The sequence below is a fragment of the Leptonychotes weddellii genome, chromosome 7 (genome assembly GCF_054177405.1).
Source record: "Leptonychotes weddellii isolate Sample4059 chromosome 7, ASM5417740v2, whole genome shotgun sequence".
NCBI lineage: Eukaryota > Metazoa > Chordata > Mammalia > Carnivora > Phocidae > Leptonychotes > Leptonychotes weddellii.
The window spans coordinates 89,783,765-89,808,871 of NC_138375.1; positions in this window are offsets into that span (position 1 = coordinate 89,783,765).

The following is a 25,107-nucleotide window of genomic DNA, read 5'->3' on the forward strand; positions in this document are numbered from 1 at the left end:
GGAAATCTTAATTGCCTCAGTAATGTGTTAATCTGTGCTGCCAATCAAAGAAGCAATATAAAATACTTTTGAAAACCTCAGAAATCCCAGACCATGCCTTACTTTAGTTGAAGGTAGCCATGTGCAGGGTTGGGAAGAAAAGAAACTTCCTCACATATGTAAGCCAGAGAAATAAAGTGAAAGCAAGTCACCTTAAATCCTTTGTACACCAAGGCTGGGTTTAATTCATATTTAAAAATTACTTTATTGACAGAAACTGTCCCTCCAATTAAAAGCATTTCTCATGAAGAACTTTAGAGAGTCACAAAGCCATTGAACTGAAAGACACTTTAGATTTCTCCTTCGATCCTTTCGCTTTACAGGTGAAGAGGCTGAGGCTGGAAAAGACAGTTTGCTCAAGGTCATACTGCTAATCAAAGGTAGATCCATAAAGACTTAAGAGGTCGAGATAAAGGCAGGAAGTCCAGGAACTTAGCAAGGACGTATATCCAATGAGACAGGTCTTTGAGTTCCTTAAATTACATCTCAGGGCAGAAGTCAGAACATCTATAAATACAGAAAGCTCTGCCTTTTGTGCACCTTTACCCCAGAGATGAGGGAATGTTATGCATTTCATCTAAGATTACATCTTACCGTCTATCCTGCTTTCTTCTTTGGACTCTCCCCCTCTAAAGTGATCACAGTACAAATATGATTTACCTTTTTAAATTTGCTCATGTGTACCACTGCAGACCCGTTTATTGGGCCAATAATAGCAGCAGTCCCATCTGAGGCATTAAAATCAAATGACCCCATGAAGCACAGCCAGTCCTTGCCGGCCTTATAAATCACTCACAGCATTGTAGAGCATCACTGGGATTTTAATGGAAAATCCTCACTTAAAGGCATTGACAGAAACTGTATTTCTTTCTTTCTCTGGTTTCTTCCTTGGCTTGAAAAATTCTTTGTGCTTTCTTTCTCCTTTCAAACCCATACATCAATCCATTCCTGGCTATCGGCCCAGGAAAGATGGGCCTGAACCCATTAGGCTGAGAAGGTTTCATTGTGTCACTGCACTGGAAGATTAAGTGGCCAGGATGACTTCATACGAAAGAACTGGAATAAATGCTATCACCCTCCCTGACACAGCAACTAAGACAGTGGGTATTTTTGACCTAGACAATCTTGACTCCTGAAGGAAAAGGAGCAAGGATGTAGACTCAGGCAACCAGGGCCAGAAAGTCCTCCTACTCTAATAAGCAAAAGCTTTAGAGAAACACTGTATTTAAAAAAACTGATCATTGGGTAGAACCTTCTTTTTTTTTCTTTCAGGTTTATTGAGATAAAATTGACATACAACACTGTAGAAGTTTGAGGTGTACAACATACTGAGTGGACTTAAATAATTACCACAGTAAGTTTAGATAACATCCATCATCTCATATAGATACAAAAGAAAAAAATTACGTCATGATGAGAACTTTTAGGATTTACACTTTTTAGCCCATTTCCAATATGCAGCAATGTTAACCACAGTCACCATGTTGTACAGTATACCCCTAGTATTTACTTGCCTTATAACTGGGAGTTTGTACCTTTTTTAAAAAAAAAAGATTTTATTTATTTACTTGAGAGAGAGAATGAGCAAGCGAGGGAGAGAGCACTAGCGGGGGGAGGGACAGAGGGAGAGGGAGAAGCAGACTCCCCCCTGAGCAGGGAGCCCGATGTGGGTCTCCATCCCAGGACCCTGGGACCATGACCTGAGCCGAAGGCAGATGCTTCAACGACTGAGCCACCCAGGTGCGCCAAAGTGTATCTTTTGACCACCCTCCTCCATCTCTCCTACTCCCCTGACCCTGGGTCACCACAATCTGTTCTCTGTATGTATGAGTAGGAGTTCCGTTTTGTTTTTTGTTTTTTTGTTTTTAGATTGAACATATAGGTGAGACCATGCGGATTTGTTTTTCTGTGGCTGGCTTACTTCACTTAGCATAATGCCCTCAAGGTCCATTCACGTTGTCCCAAGTGGCAGGAATTCCTTCTTTCTACTATTTCATTGTATACATATTCATTATCTTTATCCATTCATCTGTGGATGAACACTTAGGTTGTTTCCATGTCCTGGCTATTGTGAATAAGGCTGCAGTGAACATGGCGGTACGCATAGCTCTTTGACATAGTGATTTCATTTCTGGAAGGAACTTCTTGAGCAGCGGTGTCCCCACATAACTCTGTACCAGCACATTCATCCTCCAGGCCAGTGTCAGGCTCAGAGGCATTATTTTCTCACCAAGGAGAAGAGCCTTTCCTTTTCCTGCCATCTGCTCTGAGCTGGGGGATTTTCTTTTCTTTTTTTAAAATATTTTATTTATTTATTTGTCAGAGAGAGAGAGAAAGAGCACAGGCAGGGGGAGGGGCAGAGGCAGGGGGAGAAGCAGACTCCCCACTAAGCTGGGAGCTGGATGTGGGAATTGATCCCAGGACCCTGGGATCATGACCTGAGCCTGAAGGCAGACACTTAACCAACTGAGCCACCCAGGGGGCCCTGAGCTGGGGGATTTTCACTCAGCTTACTATTCTTGCTCACTCTGCCTTCTGTTTTTCTTAGTACAGATTGTGCTCACTTTGCATGGCACGATCACAGAGGATGACTGTACAGGATGAAACCATGCAAAATGGTCTTAATGGAAAAATTTACAGCTGCTCTGTGATCTTCACAAAATGTTATCAGTGGCCTAACAGGAAATATATATTAGTTCTGCCTCCCTGTTCCTGGCACAGAGCTCCTGAAATCCTTATAATTTCCTAAGTGATAAAAGCACTAGCAGCATCTCTCTAATATTTGGTCTTTGACCCGTCCCTGACACAGGCCTCCTAAAACCCTTGTAAACTCCTAACTGATAAAGAGCACTAGGAATTTCTTTTGTTCCACTGAGTCAACTGTGGGTAGGGACTGGTCACCAGAAGACCAAGCCATGATTAGAAGTTTGCAATTTTCAGCCCAACTCCCTAACCTTCAGGGATGGGGGAGGGTCAGAAGCTAACTTAATAATTGGTTATGCCTAGGTGAGTAAGCCTCCATAAAATTCAAATAGTATGAGATTCTTAGGGCTTCCAGGTTGGGGAACATCCCCACAGTGGAAGGGTGATACATCCTAACTCCGTGGGGACAGAAGCTCCTGCACTCGAAACCTTCCCAGACCTTGCCCTATGTATCTCTTCATCTGGCTGTTCATCTATATCCTTTCTCACAAACTTTAATAAACTGGTAAACATAAATGTTTCCCTCAGTTTTGTTAGCTGCTCTAGCAAATTAATTGAACCCAAAGAACAGGTCATTGCCATCTGCAATCCACAGCCAGCTGGTCAGAAGCACAACCTGGGCTTGTGACTGGCGTCAGAAGTGTGGTGTGTGTTGGGGGAGGAGAGGGAGTCTTGTGGGACTCAGCCCTTAGCCTGTGGGATCTGACGCTGTATCCAGGTAAACGGTGTTAGAGTTCAGTTGAACCGTAGGACACCTCGCTGGTGGCACCAAGAATTGCTTGGTGTGTGGGGCACCTGGGTGGCTCAGTCAGTTGAGCATCTGCCTTTGGCTCAGGTCATGATCCCAGGATCCTGGGATTGAGCCCCACATTGGGCTCCCTGCTCAGCGGGGAGTCTGCTTCTCCCTCTTCCTCTGCCTGCTGCTCCCCTGCTTGTGTTCTCTTCCTCTCCCTCTGTCAAATAAATAACACCTTAAAAAAAAATTGCTTGGTGTGAAGAAAACCCGCTACCCATCTGGTGACCAGAAATGTCAGAAGTGAAGTGTTTTGTGTGAGTAGTGAAGGAAACACATAGGGAAGAAACTCACAGAAGGGAAAAACTGGGTTTTTCCCTACAGAGAAGGAAAAAGCTGTTTTTCCATATTATCCAAGCATTAAAAGCTCTTGCTGTTCATGGGGGTGCCTGCGTGGCTTAGTCAGTTAAGCGTCCAATTCTTGATTTCAGCTCAGGTCATGATCTCAGGGGCATGAGATCGAGCCCCAAGTGGGGAATCCATGCTCAGCAGGGAGTCTGCTTCTCTTTCTCTCTCCCTCTCCTTCTGCCCCTCCCGCTGCTCGCACACTCTTTCTCCCCTTAAAATAAGTAAATAAATCTTTTTTAAGAAGTTCTTGCATTTTATAATAAATGTACAGAGAAATAGAAAAATGGCAGAATTTCATATATTTTGATTAAAAACATTAGAAACATTGAGAATTAAATTTATTTCATTTCTTTATTTCTCAAGAGTAACTTAAGCGATGATCACTTTCTTCTTGTCATATAATTTATGACTCAGAGCAAGCATCTTTCCAATGCTGTGGCAGATCATCTCAATCTTTAAGTTTGGATCAGCTTTCAACATTTTATCCTTTGTGTTTTCAATGCCGTGAAATGTCTCCAAGAGTTCCTTTAATGTGAGGGTTTGTTGTGTTTTTTTTTGCCAGTGTCATGTCCTCCGAGACCTGTTGACCCTTCCTGTCACTACCTCTTGAAGTTCATGTAAGTCTGATTTGTTCCTCTGGCTGTGGATCTGGCGTCTCCTGAACAGCAGCCAAGTCAACGTCCCCACAGAGACGATTCCTTCTGGAATTCCATTTACCTCCTATTCCCACCACACTTCCAGCATTACCACTTCTCGTCTTTTGGGGGCCCTTCCTTCTTGGTCAATGCCCTCTTTCAATTATCCCCTCTCACGAAGCCTCCAGAGTGTGTGTGTGTGTGTGTGTGTGTGTGTGTGTGTGTGTGTGTTGCTGGGAGATTAGGAGGGAACACCACTGCGTACTCTGCCGTGTGTGGATGAACTGAGTAACAGATATGCAGCAACCAAGCACGGACAGACACTGAAGGAAGAGACATAACTGGTCACTGATCAACCTTTTGATCTGTTATTCACATAGTGATTTGTAGACTGAAAAGCTAGCAGTCGAATTTGCACTTGATGCTATTACTCAGAGTTAACACACCATGATAACTAAAATTTGAACTGTGTTGTGGGGGACTCCGGTTATTAACTAAACCATGATAGCTGAAATTTATGCTTATCAAAACCAGAAAGAGGAATGCATATATATGATTATATGCATATGTATACATATGCATCATCTTATATGGTTTTTATGGTCCTGATATAAAAGGGTTTGTCCTGCTCCCACTTAGGCAAAATGGAAAAACTATGTCAACTATCTTATTGTTCTTCCTTAACCAAGGAAATTATTTACACCCCTATATCATTTAAAAGCTAGCCCAAACTAACAAGACATATAGATCATGATCTAAATAGGAAAGCTCAATATTATAAAGATGTCAGCCCCTTCTTCACAAATTCATTTAGTGATATAACAAACCCAACTAAAATCCCAATAGAAGTTTAAGGGGAAGAGAAGCTTTATGAAATGGTTCTAAGATTCATCTAGAAAAATAAACACATGAGAAGAGGAAAGGAAAAAAACTGCAAAACAATAATTGTGCTACAGGTCCTGTTCTACCAGATCTAAAGCTCTAATAATTAAAATAAGGACCTAGCCCCAGAATATGGAAAAGGGTTCCAATTCCCTGATAACCAGTAGACAAAAACTGAAACAATGCAAAACCATGTTTAACTACAAGATTGTCAAATATTTAAGAGAAAAATAACTCAGTGTGGGTGATGTTGTGGTAATAGTGCCAAGTGTCACATTTCTGAAGGTTATCATGTGTAAAAGCCTTCACACTGTGCACTTTACCCAGCATTCATGAGAAGTTGGGCTCCTGGCTAAAATCCTATGTGTGATTTTTGAGGCCCAACCACAGGCAATTAGAAAGGCTTTACCTGACAGGTCTCACCGGAAAGCTGGCCTCCCCACACGAGACTCGGAGCAGCGCTGTGCATCGCCCTCTGAGGGGAGATGGAGTCTAGGTCCCAGGGGCCCCCAGGTCAAACTGCATATTTACAATCAGAGCCTTGCACTTGCATCCCTCAGTCTCTCTCTCTGAGGCCTTGGGCAGAGGTCTTCAGGTGCCTCTGGAGGCCCTAGTCATGGGGGGAAGGGGAAACCTGGAAGACACGTCCCCCAACCCGGCTTAGTGCCCAGTACTTTTCCACTCTTGACCCTTCCTTCTCCTGGTTCCCTACAATTCCAGAGTCTACAAAAGTGCTGGAGACTTTTGTTCAGGGCTCCCTGAACATTGAGACAATGCCCATAGGTTCTATGTGGAAAATGGAAGATGGCGAGTCAGCGCCTCCTCCAGCTCTAGCTTTTGACTCTAACTATTGCAGAAAGAGAGCAAAACCTTGACTGTAACTTTAATTTTGGCTCATTCTTGCCTTCATTAACTTCAACACTTGACAGCTCAGCTGTCTCTTCATATCAGTTGAGCTCCTGAACACCTCTATTTCTAAGAAATAATGCCAAGGAAATAATAAGGCAAATGTGCAAAGTGACATGTAAAGATGTTCAACACAGGACTGTTTAGAATAAGAGGAATCTTTAAAACAAAAACAACAATTTCTCATCAATGGAAGACTGCTAAAATAAATTAAAATGCATTTATATATTGAAATACCAGACAACCACTCTAAGTGGTTGATTTATATTGATCTGTATTTATTGGCATGGAAATATGCCTCTGAAATAATGTTATGTGGAAAAAAAGCGACAATATCGCATGTACAATGTTGATGAAAAACGAACAGACCTTTTTAAAAATTTTAAAGAGAAAGGAAAGAGTTTTATTGGAGCCCAAGTTAGGTCAGCTGCCGGGGGCAGACAATCTTCACAAAGTAGAGAGTGCTCCAGGAAAAAACATTTGGTAAAGAGTTATCTATGGGTTTTTTTTTTTAAATATATAAAGAGTTACAAATGATCATGATGAAGGATATTCCAGAAAGTTACAGATATTACCTCAGTTTTTAGTATGTGCAAGGCTGTAGGACTTCAGTTTTATGGGAACCCGGGAGGTTTTCTTCTTTTTCTTACCTTTATGTTTGGAATGCTCCTTATTTGTTTATTTTTTTAATGAAGCAGATGTACAATGTGTGCTTGGGGCAGAAAAAGAGCCCATGCTTTGAGGTTTTGCTGAGTCATTTTGACCTTGGTAAATGTTCAAGTGTAGCTTCCCTGGGAGCCCAGGAGAAGGACCCACAAATATTCAAAGCTGAAAATGTCCTTTCTCAAGAGTAAGGATCTAGCTTGACTGAAACATGGCTGTGCCTGTGTGTGTAACTACATGCATGTGAGCTCACAGAGAAAAGTCTGCAAGTTGGACCGTATTACATTTTGTGTATGCTTACTCTGTGTAAAGAGTTACTCTGAGTATTTTATGTACATTATCTAATAGTTCTCAAAAGGTAGGTGCCCTTGTTACACTCATTTTACAGATCAGAAATCTGACGCATGGACGATTAAACAACTTGCCTGAGGTCACCACTCATAAATGACAGGGTTAAGATTCTAACCAGCATCCTAAACCCAGATCCAGCCCATTCTGAGCCTTCTAATAAAGCAGTCTCACCAAGACAGAGCTAGTGATAATCTCTGGCAGTGGAGTTGCAATAGTGGTTGTTTTTTATGCTTTTCAATGTTGTTTGAATTTTTCAAAAATACACTACTTTGACCCCTTAAAAAACAAAACTATTTTTTAGAAAATGAATACAGTCCCCATAAAATATTTCTCTTAGAACTAAATCTTTCACTTTTAATCAGAGATGCCATCAGCTGCAAGGAGAATGTCTGCTCAACACGAGAACAAACAGGAGTTTCTTTTTCTCGCATAAAAATCTGGAGGTAGGCTGTCCATGGTTGGTTTTCCTGTTCAAAGATTTCATCAGGGATCTAGACTCTGGCTTTTTGCTCTATCATGTTTAATGTTTTGGCTTTTGACTTCATGGTTACAAAGTAGATGGTGCATCTTCAGGCATCATAACTGAGTGATAGAGAGAAGGAAGGAGGAGACTGATGGAATAATTAAGAAAGTGTCTTTAGCTGTACCCTCAGCAGACTTGTGTTTACATCTTACAAGCCAAAACTATGCTACATGGCTACCTCCAGCTGAAAGGCCTTCAAGAACTGGGCGAACAGATTTTTACCTTACTGGAAAGCTAACCACCTAGCCTGCAGAAGGTCTAAGGCTCCTGGGTCAAACACAAAGGACTTGATCGTGCACAGCACAGTGGGCAGTGTGAACTTGATGTTTGCATGAATGCCCTTGCCCCCACCCACTCCGAGTCCCACAAGGGCAATGTAGAAGCAGGCCCAGGTAAATACTGAGAACAAGGCAGGTTTGTGTCTCAAGTGAGAAACCCTGAGCTTAGTAAGGCCCTGATTTTGAAAGGGACGTTTGGCAAACATGCCCAACCTCTGCCCCAGAGAAGAACCTTATCTTTATTATCCTGCCCTCTGCCGCAGAGGTAGACACTGTCTCTATGCACCAGGAATCTTCACTATACAAATACCCTTAGAGTCAAAGTCCAACACAAACTCAGACAGAAGACAAGAAGAAATGCAAGAGGCCCACAGGGAATGGTCTCCTAACAAAGGCCATCTCCAGGTAGGGAGAAAGAGGTTATGGATGGAAGTTGTGTTAGCCAACCAAAAGTATTTGTCACCTGCCATTAAAGGATTGTCCTCTAACTGTCATCAAGCTGAGAACAATTAACCAGCAAACAATTTCTCTAGAGATAAATTAGTTTCCCATTAATGCCCTAACAAATTACCACAAATTTAGTGGCTTTAAAACAACACAGATTTACTCCCTTAAAGTTTTGGAGGTCAAAAGTCCAAACTCGGTTTTACAGCGCTAACAACAAGGTGTCAGCAGGGCTGTTTCCTTCTGAGCATACTGAAAGAACGACCTGGTCCCTTGCCTTCTTCACCTTCTAATGGCCACCTGTATTCCTTGGCTTGTGACCTCTTCCTCCACCTCCAAACCCCACCACTGTGGCCTCTGCTAACATCATCACACTGCCTCCTCCTGGGGTCCTTGAAAGGACTGCTGTGATTTCACTGGGCTCACCTGGGTGACTCAGGAGACTTTCTGTCCCAAGAGCCTAGACTGAGTACATATGCTAAGTTTCTTTGCCAGATAACATTCACAGGTTCCAAGAATTTAGCACCTGAACATCTTTTGGATGCCATTATTCAGCACACTACAACTGACTTTAGTAAATAAAACAATGGAGTTACTTCTTTAAATGTCATATATTGTAAAACTTCTTTAATTTAGAATGAATTCAACAAGAGTGATAACCACAGATACAAACAGGACAGACTCAAGTTTTCATTTACTTAATAAGCCCTTTATTCTGAGATTCTTCAGATTCATATTTTAAATAGTATTGTAAAAATATTATTTCCAAACCTAACAATAAACTGTTTTTAAGCAGCCTTATTAAATACTATAAATGTACCTGAACACTATTGCCCTTTATAAATCATTCTCTATCTTCTTTGTAGAGCCCCCGAAGGATCTCTACTAAGCAAATTTTAGTATCACCAAACCAAAGGACTATTGAATTTTATGGCTGAAATGCACTCTTGTCTAACCTCCACCCAGAGCAAGAATACCTTTCCCCATTTCTGAAAAATGGTTAAGCAAATTATGTTTCCATATTTCTGGTAATAGTGAAGGCAATTTTAAGAGGCAGGCCCTTGTTAGAGCATTGGATGAGATAACCAGAAGTGGGCACTGGTTAGGTTGACTTAGAATCAAAAGTCAGTTCTGCCACTTAAAGAGGGAATGACTATGAGTGTGATGGTCACTTTTATGTGTCAATTTGGCTAGACTACAGTCCACAGTTAATCAACCAAACACTAGCCTAGGTGTTGCTATAAAGGTATCTTGTAGATTATCAATTTTCTTTAAGGAGGGAAGATTATCCTGGATAATCTGGGTGGGTTTGATTCAATCATTTGAAAACCCTGAAGAGTAGAAGAGGGCTTTCCTGAAGAAGAAATCCTACCTGAGGATTCCAACTTCAGTTCAAGCCCAAGAGTCCCAGCCTGCCTTTCTAATAGCCTGCCCAGTGGATTTTGGATTTGACTAGCCAGCCCTCATAATCGCATAAACCAATTATTTGCTGGATTTACCTACCTTCCTCACCTCACTTCTCTTTCATAGAAATGACCCTGAGATACTCCAATATTTAAAGAACAGGAAGTGAGGAATAGCCAGCAAAAAAGGGCTAAATGTACAGCTAATGGGGCAGGAGGAAAATCAAGAGAAATGGTGTCACATAGCTTAAGTGAAGAAATCATTCAATAGGAAAGAGTAGCAACTGAGTCTGATGCTGTTGATGGATGGAGTAAGAGTAGGACTAAGAACTGACCCCATCATGGCAACATGGGGGTCAGTGGTCACCTTAGCAAGAGCTATTTCAGTGAAGAGGTAGGGGGCAAAAGTTCAAGAAGTAATGAGAGGCCAAGAAGTGTGAAATGTGGGTAAGGAGAACTCTTATAAGGAGTTTTGCTGGAAAGGGGAGCAAAGCAGTAGGGCAGTAGCTGGAGGGTGATGTCAGGCCAAAGGATGGCTTTTTAAGATGGAGGATACTGAAGAATGTTTGGAGGCTAATGGCAATGATCCAGTAGAGGGCAGATCTGATAATGTTAGAGAGAGGGGATAAGTACAAGAGTGATGTTGGTAACTCGGTGAGAAGGAGAAGAGCCAGTGCACAAGTGAAGGGAATGGCCATGGGCAAAAGCAAGGGCAGTACCCCAGTTATGAGGCGTATGGAGGCTATGCATGTGTCGACAGGTGTGCGGGCAGGAGCATTCATTTGGGATGGCTCTGTTTTCTGAGTGAGGCTCCCCTTCAGGCTGCCAAGCAGGATGTGGGGCTGCTCTTTGACAGAACAGAAGACATCGACTAGAGCCTCCAATAACTTTGGTAGATCTTCTTGGGCTTGGTAAATAATCTCTATTTGTTATTTATGCAAAAATGTTTAAACTATAAAGAATTTCCTTCTCCATTCCAACACCCATTCCTATCACTGCGGTTTCCTTTTTATTGCATTGTCCAGAATTGCTGAGATCAGGTTAAATGATAATGACTTCCAGCCAGCATCTTTGACTTGTTTTTGAAATTAATGGAAATGCTTCTAGTGTTTCCCCACTGGGTGCAATACAGCTGCTGTTTGGGCAAAGAGCTGCTTTTTCAAATCACAAAAGGTATTCTATTTCTAAAGTTTTAAACTGGAAACATATTTGGGATTTTTATCATATACTTTCTAGGTATCTATTGCTTGTATAATTTTTCTTATTTAAGTTCCTGGTAAACAGATGATTTTATTCCCTAAAGAACTTACAGGACTTTGTCTCAAATATTAAGAAATGCCCATTGTATGGGATCTGGGAATGGATTTTAAGTTAAAAAAAAAAAAAGCATGGTATTGTCCAATTGATCAAGATGTTTTGTTGTGTGTTTTCTTTGGGAAGCCCCTAGGAAGAAGAAATCTAACCACTGAGATTGGAATCTATCTGAAAGCCTGGTATTGTTATGCAGGCTGCATCCTCCCTGCACAGCTCATTCCAATCTCATTACAGAGAAAATTATGAATTAACAGCAGTTGATGAAGAGATTAAATTCCATTTTTTTTCTCTTGCCAGTTCTAAGGCATAAAACAACTATAAGTCTTTCTCTGTATTCAGTAGATGGTCTTCACATTTCTTATTTTGTGATTAGCCATCCTTCCTTCAAGGGAGAGAGAAAAAAATCTGAAAACAACTCTCTAAAGAAAAAATAATATTAGAGAGAGGAAATGAAGAGCAACTTGGCACTGATCCATTGCTTTTAAACAAGTCAATATTAAACAAACATCAATCCTATTTTCCTCTTTGCATACAATTCTCAATTAAGCTATACCTGCCATTCAAAAGTGCTCTTCAAATGAGCCATTGCTCTATTATTCCTGCACTGTTTCAGTAAGTACATTTGCATCCTAGCTCTTTTGCAGTGTTGATTTAAAGTTAATGACTTGAGATTACAGCTACTGACATAAAGCCCTTCTCTTCTAGAACAGGAAAGCACGATTTAAGCTTCTCCCCTCTTTGTCTATCACACAAGACAGTTTAATGCAGGGCTGTAAGGAATGGAGAGACTGATGCTGCCTGAGCCTCTGTGTTCTTCTGAGTTTGCTGTGTCACTGTGTAAAGACAGCTGTGCTCTGAGGCTTTCCCTGGAGGCTCACCAATCCAATTCTCTGTTTTATAGTTTCTGTGATGCATGCATCCCAAGGCTCTGTATATAAAGCATAATTAAAATAGGATTTCCTCCTAGAAGCCAGAATGTCCTTTCTATTGGCAGTTCTTAGAACCACAGGGATAGGTTTCAGGATGCTAATCCCTCTACAAACTGTCAATCCTGCTATATGGAACCTGAGAATACTTAAGAGATTCATACCCAGTGCACAACATTATTGTATTCAACATGAGACACAGGAAAAAGTCAAGAATAGGTCTTAAGCATCCTCTAAGTTTTAAATAAATTCCTACATGAATTGGAAATAAACTGTGTCTATAAACATGTAGCTGATGTTGTTGAATTCACAAGTCCACTCTTTTCTTTAATTTTAGGAAAACTGACCTAAAGAGTATCAGTTGCTGATTACATCACTTAATAAATATTCTAAGCCACCGAAATGCACACAATTAGTGCTTCACTAGGTGCACTTCTGTGATCTTACCTGAATGTATGTTCTAGCAAAGCCCCACTTATCTGTATTTGAAAATCACCAACCCTATAATACCGTGCAAGTGTGATTTTGTCTGCAGTGGCACCACCACCAAAGCACCAGGGTCAGGGGCTGCCTGCTTTGTAGTAAAATGACCTTTAGAAAAAGTTGTTGAAAGTGATGGAGTGTCAACGGACATCCTATCCGCTCACAGGAGTCAGCGGGATGCTACAGGCAAGAGCAGCAGGCCTAGGGACATGCTATATAGCTTGGATTCCTACCTGTTGTTTTCCTGCTGTGTGACTTTAGCAATTTTCTTAGAAGCCTCTCTTTTCTCAACTACAATATGGCAATAATAGTAGTACTTGCTTCATCGGTTTATGAGGAGTGTCTTATATAGTTATAGGGTTGTGATATGGATGATTGATAGACAAGTACATAGATACATAAATAGATAAACAGATACATAGTTATGAGGATTGTCCTCTGTTGTGTGGTACAAAGTAAGCACTCAGTGAGGGCCATGATGATGATGACTGGACTGATATAGTCCTGAAGAGTGATCTTTTAAGGGAAATGTTAGTAAAGCAAGCTGGAGTCTTTCATGCTACTTTCATGTTTAACAGTACTTGCTTTGTAGGGTTATAAGGTATGTCTTCTACAGTGTCTGGTACTAAGTAAATATACAATGAGTGACATGATAATGATGAGGATATGCCATTGATGATGACGATTTGACTGATACAGTCCTGAAGAGTGGTGTATTACGGGAAATTTTAGTAAAGCAAGTTAGAGTCTTTCAAGCTACTTTCATTTTTTCTTCAAAGATGTATGCTTGGCTAAAGCCCTTATCTAAGGTTGTTATCAAATGGAATAACCACTCTTTTCACTTGACCATAAATGACAGCGACTCTGCATCCATGCTCAGAGATCTAGCTCTCTACTTTCTTTGGGATCCTTTTACCTGATTTGCAAGAACAATGATAGCATGTTGGGGTGGTGGGAGTGGTATCACACACTGAATTCAGCAATACGTTAAAAGGATCATTCATCACAATCAAATGGGATTTATTCCAGGGATGTAAGAATGTTTTATTATACCTAAAATCAATCAATGTGATACATCACTTTAACAAAATGAAGGGTAAAAAATCATGATCATCTCAATAGATGCAGAAAAAGCATCTGACAAAAATCAACATCTGCTCATAATAAAAACTCTCAACAAAGTGGGTATAGAGGGAACACACCCCAACATAATGAAGGCCATACGTGAAAAACCAATAGCTAACATCATACTCATTGTTGAAAAATTAAGAGCTTTTCCTCTAAGATCAGGAACTAGATAAGGATATGCACTCTCACACTTTTATTCAATATAATACTGGAAGTTCTAGCCACAGCAATTGAACAATAAAAATAAATAAAAGGCATCCAAATTGGTAAGAAAGAAGTAAAACTGTCACTATTTGGAGATGACATGATGTAATATACAGAGAATCCTAAAGATTCCACCAGAAAACTACTAGAATCAATAAATGAATGTAGTAAATTTGTGGAATACAAAATTAATTCACTGAAATCAGCTGTATCTCTATACACTAATAATAAAGTAGCAGAAAGAGAAATTTTAAAAATGCCATTTATGATTGCATCAAAAAGAATAAAATACCTAGGAATAAACTTAAGAAGGAGATAAAAGACCTATACTCCAAAAACTATAAAACATTGATCAAAGAATTAAAGATGACACAAACAAGTAAAAAGATACTCAATGCTCATGGATTGGAAGAATTAATAATGTTAAATGACCTTATTAACCAAAGTAATCTACAGGTTCAGTGCAATCCCTATCAAAATCCTAACAGCAAAAAACCAATCTGAGTAAAAGTGGGCAGAAGACCTGAATAGACATTTCTTCAAAGAAGACATACAGATGGCCAACAGACACATGAAAAGATGTTCAACATCACTAATCATTAGGGAAATGCAAATCGAAACCACAATGAAGATATAACCTTATACCTGTCAGAATGGCTAGAATCAAAAAGATAAGAAATAACAAGAGATGGGGCACCTGGGTGGCTCAGTTGGTTAAGCGACTGCCTTCGGCTCAGGTCATGATCCTGAAGTCCCTGGATGGAGTCCCGCATCAGGCTCCCTGCTCAGCAGGGAGTCTGCTTCTCCCTCTGACCCTCCCCCCTCTCATGTTCTCTCTCTCTCTCATTCTCTCTCTCTCAAATAAATAAATAAAATCTTTAAAAAAAAAAAAGAAATAATAAGAGTTGACGAGGATGTGGAGAAAAGGGAACCCTCATGCACCGTTGGTGGGAATGTAAATTGGTGCAGCCATTCTGGAAATCAATATGGAGGTTCCTTAAAAAACTAAAAATAGAAGTACTATATGACCCAGTAATTCCACTACTGGGTATTTAAACCCAAAAAACAAAAGCACTAATTCAAATAGATATATGCACCCCTAAGTTTACTGCAGCACTATTTTCAATAGCCAAGATATGGAAACAACCCAAGTGTCTATCGATAGATGAATGGATTAAAAAGATGTGGTATACATATAATGGAATATCACTCAAATCATAAAAAAGAATAAGATCTTGCCATTTGCAATAATATGGGTGGACCTAGAGGGTATTATGCTAAGTGAAGTAAGTCAGTCAGAGAAAGACAAATACCATAGGATTTCACTCACATGTGGAATTTAGGAAACAAAACAAATAAACAAACAAAAGCAAAAACAGACCCACAAATACAGAGAACAAACTGATGGTTGCCAGAGGGGAGGGTAGTGGGGAGATGGGAAAAATGGTAAAGGGGAGTGGGAGATACAGGCTTGCAGTTATGGAATAAATAATTCAAGAGGGTAAAAAGTACAGCATAGGGAATACAGTCAATGGTATTTTAATAGTGTCGCATGGTGACAGATAGTACTTACACTTTTGCTGAGCATAGCATAAGACTTGTCAAACCACTATAATGTAACACTGTGTGTCAACTATACTTCAATAAAACAATATATGTATATGTATTGCTTATCTACCAGTCAGCATAGTGAAGGGATTAGAGCTGTATCCACATCAGGTTTCAAATTCCTTCAAGATAGAGATCATAGCTGTTTTATTATGTGTCTTATTTGCCTACTCCCAGCTCTCAAGAAGTGTGTGCTCTATAAGGGCTCATCAATGTGATAACCCAACATGATTTTAATAGATAAGGGAGTTTGTTTCCATTACTTTTTTTTTTTTAAAGATTTTATTTATTTATTTGATAGAGAAAGACACAGCGAGAGAGGGAACACAAACGGGGAGTGGGAGAGGGAGAAGCAGACTCCCTGCCGAGCAGGGAGCCCGATGCGGGACTCGATCCAGGGACTCCAGGATCATGACCTGAGCCGAAGGCAGTCGCTTAACCAACTGAGCCACCCAGGCGCCCACCATTACTTTTTTTAAACCTTTGGATTTATCTCCTAAAGGGTCAACTCAGTACTCACCATAAGTCCCAGGATAAGTAACTCACTCAACTAGTTTTACACCACCCCACCAGAAAGGTCAACATTCAAACTCCACATTTCTAGGCAATAAAGAGATGCAAGAGTCTGGCAATTTATTTAAAACAGGCTGGAAGGGCACCTGGGTGGCCCAGATGGTTAAGCGTCTGCCTTCAGCTCAGGTCATGATCCCAGGGTCCTGGGATCGAGTCCCACATCAGGCTCCCTGCTCAGCGGGAAGCCTGCTTCTCTCTCTGCCCCTCCCCCTGCTCATGCTCGCGCTCTCTCTCTGTCTCTCTCAAATGAATAAATAAAATTAAAAAAAAAAAAACAGGCTGAAGAATCATTTGCAAAATGGACTTGAAGTCAAACACCCTGTTTTCTATGTTTTTTATGTTTCCATTATAATCAGCAAACACTGCTCTTGGCTTCACTGTTTTCAGTTTTATTATCCCTCAGCCTGTTACCCTCTTTGTCCTCCTTCATTCCAGACTATGTGTGTATCTCTGGCACACCCATGTAGAGTGGAAGGATGGAGGGAAATGGGATAAGTAATAAGGGAACACTTCTGGGAGCACTAGTGGTGTACACCCCATTACTTCTCTTTCCTTTAAGTCAGTGCTGCCAGGGGCAGAGGAAACACTTTAACTGGAGTTTGCTGGGGTAGGAGACCCAGATCTCCACGGAGCTGTCCTGCCCAGATGTATTTGCTTCTAGGCACACAAAAGTAAAATGACATCTTTCATAAAGCCCCTTCTCCATGGTAAACCCCTTAAAAAATAACAAAGATTCTCTGGCCTCATGATTAATCCACTCCACCCCCTATCTTCCTACACTCCATTTTCTTTCTTTCTTTCTTTTATTTTTTACACTCCATTTTCTAAACCACCAGCAGAGGTCATTTGTAGTTAGTATAATTCATTCATTCATTCATTCATTCATTCATTCATTCATTCATTCAACAGATTCTTTTCACAAGCCCACAGAGTAGCATGATGAAGAGGTTAGAACACTAATTCTGAAGCCAGACAAATTGTCTTCGTATCCCAGTTCTGACACTTCTTAACTATGGGATCCAGGGCAAGTGACCTAACCTCCTGGATCTCAGTTTCCTCATCTCTAAAATGTAACAGTTTCTGCTTTTGTACCAACAGTTCTCTCTTCCTAGAATATTCCTCCTCCAAAGAATCCCATGGTTAACTTGGTCACCTCCTTTAAGACCTTGATCAACTTTCATTTCAATGATGCCTACTCTGCCACCTGATTTAAACTTTCAACCACCCCTGTTCCCATCCCCATCCTCCTGATGCTTCTGACCCTGCCTTTTTAATTTTCCCCCGAGCACTTGGGACATTCTAACGTGCAAAGTACTTTACTTATTTATTCTATCTATTGCTTGTTGTCATTTTCCTCCTGCTAGAGAGATCCTACAGAGTAGAGATCTTTGTTTACTACGTATCTCAAGCATCTAGAACAGTACCTAGCACGTAGTTGGTGTGCCATTAGTATTTTCTGAATGAAAGAATGTTCTATCATGTGAGGAAAGGAGCACCAAAGAGTGGGTTTAATTGAAGAAACATTACCTTTTTGGTCACTTGAGTAATCAGAGACTCACCAAAAAGGATATATTTTTTTAATTAAATTAATCACAGTACATACACCTTATTCATTTGTTCCTTCATAATCATATTAACTGTGAAATACATACATATGTTTCCTAAAGAGTTTCAGAAACTTGCAGAAAGTGAGGTACTAGGAAATACCAAAGCCCAGGGCCTAAACCTGGGTCTCTGGACTGTGTGCTTTTCCAACCCACCATATAATGTAGTAGGATACCAAAAACATATGGACATCTTCATTTTTGGACTGGGGAAAGTGTGATTCCCCACATGAAACCTTAGTTTACTTGTTTCTTTCTCACTTTAGATGAATGTATTAGATTTAATGAGATATTTGAAAGAAAGTCTAAGCATAAGTCTAAATCATAACTAAGCTAGAGGGCACTTAGCATTGGATCATATAAAATGCAGGTAGTTCAGTTAGTTAGTTATAGACTGGAAAAGCTTCCTTCTTTACTATAATTTCCCCCACAATTTGTATTGAAGGCAGGTAATCAATAATGTCGAAAATTCTTGGCTTCAGGAAGTCAGACTGAGTGCAGCTGTAAAAGGGACTTTGCTTCCATAGCCGCACGTTGCGTTCAGAATCTCAATACAGCCACAATGTTACTGCTCCATGAAGCTGACAATCTGGAAAGGATTTAATATGGGAATGCTAATCTTTTGCCTTTATATGTGAGCATTTTTGACAGTCAAGTAAAGCTATGCTAGGTAATTGATGTTTCTTGTTTCTCTGGAAAATTGGAGATAATCTTCCAGCACTTGAAAAACTCAAGTATTTGCTCTTCCGGTATCCCTCGCAACAATACAATAGTAGGTAGAATCCAGAAAGTCGGTCTATAATAAATCTGTAAAATTATATCAGGAAGACTACCTCATACCCATTAGGATGACTACTATCAAAACAAAAACAAAAACTGAATCAGGAAGAAATAGAAAATTTGAACAGACTGATAACAAGCAGTGAAATTAAACCAGGAATTAAAAAACTCCAACAAACAAAAATCCAGGACCCACATGGCCTCACAGATGAATTCTACCAAACATTTAAAGAAGAGTTAATACCTATTCTTCTCTAACTATTCCAAAAAAAAGAGGAAGGAAAGCTTCCAAATTTATTCTACGAGGCCAGCATTACCCTGATACCAAAACCAGATAAAGACACAACAACAACAAAAAGAAAACCAGAGGTCAATATCTCTGACAAACATAGACGCAAAAAATCCTCAACAAAGTATTAGCAAACCAAATCCAACAATACATTGAAAAAAAATCATTCACCATGATCAAATGGGATTTATTCTAGGGATGTAATGATGGTTCAATTAAACAAAAACAAAAACAAAAAACAGAAATTTGCAAGTGTTGGCAATGATGTAGAGAAATTAGAACCCATGTACACTCTTGTTGGGAATGTAAAATGGTACAGCCATTATGGAAAACAGTAGAGCAGTTTCTCAAAAAATTAAAAGCAGAATTACCATGTGATCCAGCAATTTCACTTCTGGGTATATATTCAAAAGAATTGAAAGAAGCATCTCAATAAGATATTTGTTCATAATGTCCATATCAGCATTATTCACAATAATGAAAACATGGAAGCAACCCAAGTGCCTATCAATGAATGTATGGATTAGCAAATGTGGTATACACATATGATGGAATATTATCAGCCTCAAAAATGAAGGGAATTCTGACATATGCTACAACATGGATGACCCTTGAGGACATTATGCTAGGTGAAATAAGCCAGTCAAAAAAGACAAATACTGTATGATTCCATTTATATGAGGTACTTAGAGCAATCAAAATCATAGAGACAGAATGTAGGATAGTGGTTGTATAAGGCTGGGGGGCAGGGAAATGGGGAGTCATTGCTTAATGGGTATAAAATTTAAATTTTTGCAACAATGAAAAGAGCTGTAGAGATGGGTGGTGGTGATAGCACAACAATATAAATATACTTAATTCCACTAAACTGTACACTTAAAAATGGTTCAGACAGAAATCTTATGTGTATGTTACCACAATAAAAAAAAAAATAGAAAAAAATTTATTTCAGGAGGAGAGGAATCAACCTGCTCCACTTTCTTACTCCATAATGCTCTGTCCAATGACTATAATTAATGAGTTTAGTTTGTGAGAGTCTGGTGTCTCTGAGGCCTGGGTGATTAGTGTGATCATTAGGTGGACAGCAAGCCCCAGTCTCTTATAGGCACCAATAGTGTCCTTCCCCTTAACTGCTGTTCTCACAGTGAGTGTGCTCCTGATCATAAGCAGGAATAAGAGAATGTGTCTGCATATTCATGATCTGTACACAAAGGCAGATCCCTGCACATATTCCTCTAATACTGTCACCTTAAATATAAAAAAAGAAGAGCTTTTATTTATATATCACATTGGGCTCCACTAGTGAATATATTATTATGATTATGGGTTTTATTGGGATGATAAAGATTTTTAAATCCTTTTCCTATTACCTTTTTCCTTTTAACTAGTTATAAAAGTTGCTGTCATGCAACTGAATACATCTATTTATTAACCTCCTTGCCCACCCCCAAATCCACTTAAGATGATAACAAAAGAATAAAAAAGGAATAAACTCATAGCAATAAAAAGACTAAGAGGGGAGCCATGAATGGATTAGGGATTCCAACAAACTTCTCAAAGAATAGTAGACTGGTTGGTAGAACGTGGTGGAGAAAGCTTTATCCATGAATATTGTTGCTGGAGGAGGATGCCCAGGGAGGCTTCAGCCTTGGATTCAGTAGATATGAAGGTTAAGAATAAAAAGGGGGCTGATATCAGGCTAGTTGAGAGAATGAATGGTCTCCAACTGGTATCAGGAGTGAAGGAGGGGATTTGCTGACAGCCTGACAGGACAGAACTCTCCTGCCACATTAATTAGCATAGTATTTGCAAGAGTTGAAGATGGGAGTCAAGAAGCATTTCGTAATACCACTTTATATTGCTTTCAAATTAGCATTGTAATATATATGGAATATATATATTATATATAATGTAATATATATGGAAATGTATACTAGTTCTTTATATTGGATATTGGCTACTAGATGGATCTTGAAAACTAAAATTGCAAATGGTTTATTTAAAACATTTAATGTTACATAACTAAAATTTCAAAACAAATTAGACTTCAGATTTTAAAATTTGATTACCCTCAATTTTTATTCCTTGGGATCGTTCCCTTCAATAGAACACAAATTATCTATAAATTCTGACTACAATATAATCAGTGAGTGTGCTAAAATAAAGGCAAGAAAAGTCAATTTAATGGAAGACTATTTTTTTGCAGGAATAAGCAAAAAATAATTAAACCAAGTCATCTTTGATATCTGTTGTCTTTCAGTCATATGGAAACCATGGCCTTACATGTATTTTTCAATTTAACTCTTATGAAGGTATATGTGCAAGACAAGAGGAGAGAGCATATTTTATTTAAAGGTGTGATAGCTCAATATATAACCTTTAAATATTTAGATGCATAGTGTATAGGTTTCCATTTGTATTCTTGCCCTGGGCCACAAATATTAGAAACTGACCTTCAAAGAGGCACAAGACAAGAGTCCCTGAGAGTCAAATCAATCCACTCGAACAGCCCAGTGGATGCAGCTATGATGGGGGTGAGTGCAAAGGGGTGTCAGAGCACAAGGAAGGGCACGGACAATGCCTTCCATTCTTACATCTCTAATACAAACATTTCATAAATGTTTGGGGAATAAGTAAATGAATGTATGTGAGCATGCATGAGGTATTTATACACATAAATACAAGAAATAATAGCAACAAATATTAGAAACATTATAAAAAGCCATAAAAGAGCAGAGCAATAGACAGCATCAGGTACTTGTCTTAACATTGTTGTAGAAAACACTCATGAGTTTTGAATTTGTTGATACTTGATTGACCCTCAAGGTCATATGAAAATAGCATCAGGAGAAATTAGAATTATGAGCAAGCATGCTAGCAAAAAGATTCTACAATCCCATGAAGACACTTAAGCAAGTCTCATACTTTAGGCTTAAATATAATTTTTCACCATAAAGTCCTTTCAGCAAATTCACTCTGCAATAAAAATGTAATGTAGAAGTATTACTGCTTATTTTGTCTGAGAAAGCAATAATGATGCTCCAGGTCTTTAAAAGGGTATTGATTTTTAGTGCAATTTCTCATTTCTTTGTGAATAGGACTGGTCTTATATTTCTTCTTCCCTCTATAGGAAAGAAGGACATTTGCAGAATCAGGTATTTCTATCTTTGGCTTGATGGAAGATACATAAAGAGTGAGGACGTGAGCAATGGACCCCACAAAGTAACAATGAAGTAATGTTGTTTGAAATGTATATTATATCATGTCTTTGATACCAGTTGGAGACCATTCATTCTCTCAACTAGCCTGATATCAGCCCCCTTTTTATTCTTAACCTTCATATCTACTGAATCCAAGGCTGAAGCCTCCCTGGGCATCCACCTCCAGCAACAATATTCATGTCTTTACATAATTGATATTTCTCCCAACAATCACAGAAGCTAGATTAAATTCCTTGAGCAGCAGTTTGATTAGAAGGATGTGTGTTTCATTAATAAGCATGGACCCTAGCTCCACTGTAGAATCATTTGGGGAGCGTTTTAAAAGTACTGTTATCATGCTCCCTATCCTCAAAGGTGGAAACTACTGCATTAGGTACACAGGAATTATCAGTTCTAATTACTTAACAGCACATGAGAGGTCAAACAGGGTAAGTGCTGAGGCAATTGATTGCCTCAGGATTGTATTTGGGATGTCCTAAGGAGGAGCACAGAACAAAGGATGATAGCTCCAAAAAAAGGGGCTATTTTGGGCAGATGAAAGGCACAGAGAGCAAGTTCCCTCTTTGGACAGCCTCTGCCCAGCCGAATACTAGAAACTTAGGAATGAGATCCTTCCCTGTCTGTCTTCAAGGCATAATTTGTTCAATTTTGGACTTCTTGGATCAGAAACCCCGTCTTTTTTATCCTTGTATCACTAGTAGCTACCACGGTACAAACAGCAGGTGTTTAATAAACAACTGGTGAAAGAATATCAGTGTGAATGAATAAAAACTAGTATCAGTAAGGGTCTCTTCTGTCACAATTTTGGTGTAAGGTCTCAAAAGGTGGGGGAACAAAAGAGTAGGTAGAAATTAGCCCACATTTGCCAAAGGGAACTGGCAACTCACCTCCACAAAGGAAGTGTTTTGAAACTCTTATGCCAATGTGCACTTCAAGAGTATCAAAAGGTTAAGGGTGAAGAGGTCCGGCACAGGGTTTCCTTGAGGAGAAGTGCTGGTATGTTGTGAACACTCCACTTCTATAGGAGAGGATGACAGAGTCTTCAAAAAGAACTGTGGGGAACCTGAGCCTAGGAGGTCAGTGGAAATCTATACCTGAGAAACCTCCAAGGCCAGAGGCAGTGACTGGAAACTGTTCACCTAAAGGATGAGGACAAGTAGCCAAATTGGAAGGGGTCTGCACTCCCAGAGTCTGTGAGAGCAAAGGATGCAAGAATGTCTTCCGGGAACCAGATTATAGTCCACTTGGAGGCTGCCTTAAGAGACCCATGCCCAAGAGAGCTCCCTGCTAAAGGCAAGTTTGCCTCAATGGAAGGAAGCAGGAGGAAACCAGCAGACACCGAAGTCTGTGGGTTGAAGGGGTGGGGATGGCCAGTTTGGAGAGAGATAAGTTCCCTCACATTTACAGAACTTCAGATGGAAAAAATTGACTCACACATCTAGCAGTCAGTTCCTTATTGTCCAAAGAACCCACAAATGCATTGCAAGAGAGTCAGTTTTGAAGATCTACCAAGCCCATGGAGAGTCAGCTTTGACACCCACCAAACCCAGAGAGTGCCACCTCAAGTCATGACCCCACCCTCCCTGAAAAACTCCAGCAAAGGACCTGGGGAAGGATAATTTCAAAGCACAGATACAGAGAAGCCATCTTAGCCACGTTTCCAATTGCAGGCCCAAACCATGGGAGAAAAGGAGCTTTACCTTCAAGTTGAGTTTAGAGTTTTAATTATTACACAAGAGTGTATTTTCAAATTCCTGATATTAAACTGCTTTGTGTGCACGTATATATGCGTGTGTGACCAAGAGTAACCAGAAGACTATCTATGTGCAAGTGGAAAAGGTTCTGGGTCTACCAGAAATTATGTCCAAGAGAGAGAAGGAACCAGTCGACCATGTGGGTTTGACCAAAGGAATAAAATTGCTTTATGACCATATACTATTCAATGATTCTTGTTCAGTGCAATGGGTACGCTGGTTAAGGTCTGAATTCAGAAGTTTCTGTTGGTTTTTAAAAAAACAGATTAGTTGCTAAGAGAGATCTTAAAAGTTCTCATTACAAGAAAAAAATGTGTAACTATGTATGGTGATGGATGTTAGCTAGACTTACTGTGGTGATCACTTCATAATATATACATACATTGAATCATTATGCTGTATTCCTGAAACTATTATATGTCTAGGGTTCTGGGAAAATGCCTTATATAACTAATAAAGATATATGTCAATTATATCTCAATTTTAAAAAGCAAATAGTTTATTTGGAGGTGCAAGGAACCCTGGTGTGGGACCTGGCGTGGGACTGGGGAGGTGATACAAAGAAGAGAAGGCAGCCTAGAAAGAGTGCATTGTGAAAACAACTTCTATGGTAGGAGACTAGAGCATAATCCCATGGTGGGGAAGAGAATAAGAAATCCAGGAAATGGAACGAAACACATAACTCAGTCACTGGTTCAGGCTGTTCACTCTGTCATTTCTAGTCCGGTAGCTCATGAGGGAAACACTTACCGGGTTTCTGGATAAAGTACCCAAGAACAGAGATGCAGATACTGGAAGTCTGATGTTGGTTTAAGCACATAAGAGTAAAGTTGAGGGACAGGGTGGGGCACTGAAGCACCCACTACATATGATGAGGCTGAGAGAGTGAACCATGAAAAGAAACAGATTTTATGGGACATAATATAAATATATTTGATACATTGAGTTTGAGGGGCCTCTGTGATATATAAGGAGAAACACCTAAAAGTATTTGACCTTAGGAGGGAATAACTGAGCTTTGATAAGAAATCTGGAGGGGTGCCTGGGTGGTTCAGTCAGTTAAGCATCTGCCTTCAACTCAGGTCATGATCCTGGGGTCCTGAGATGGAGCCCCACATCAGGCACCCTGCTCAGCAGGGATCCTGCTTCTCCCTCTCCTTCTGAACCTCGCTCCTGCTTGTGCTCTCGCTTGCTCTCTCTCCCTCTCTCTCTCTCTCAAATGAAAACAAAATCTTTAAATAGTAAGTCTGGAAAT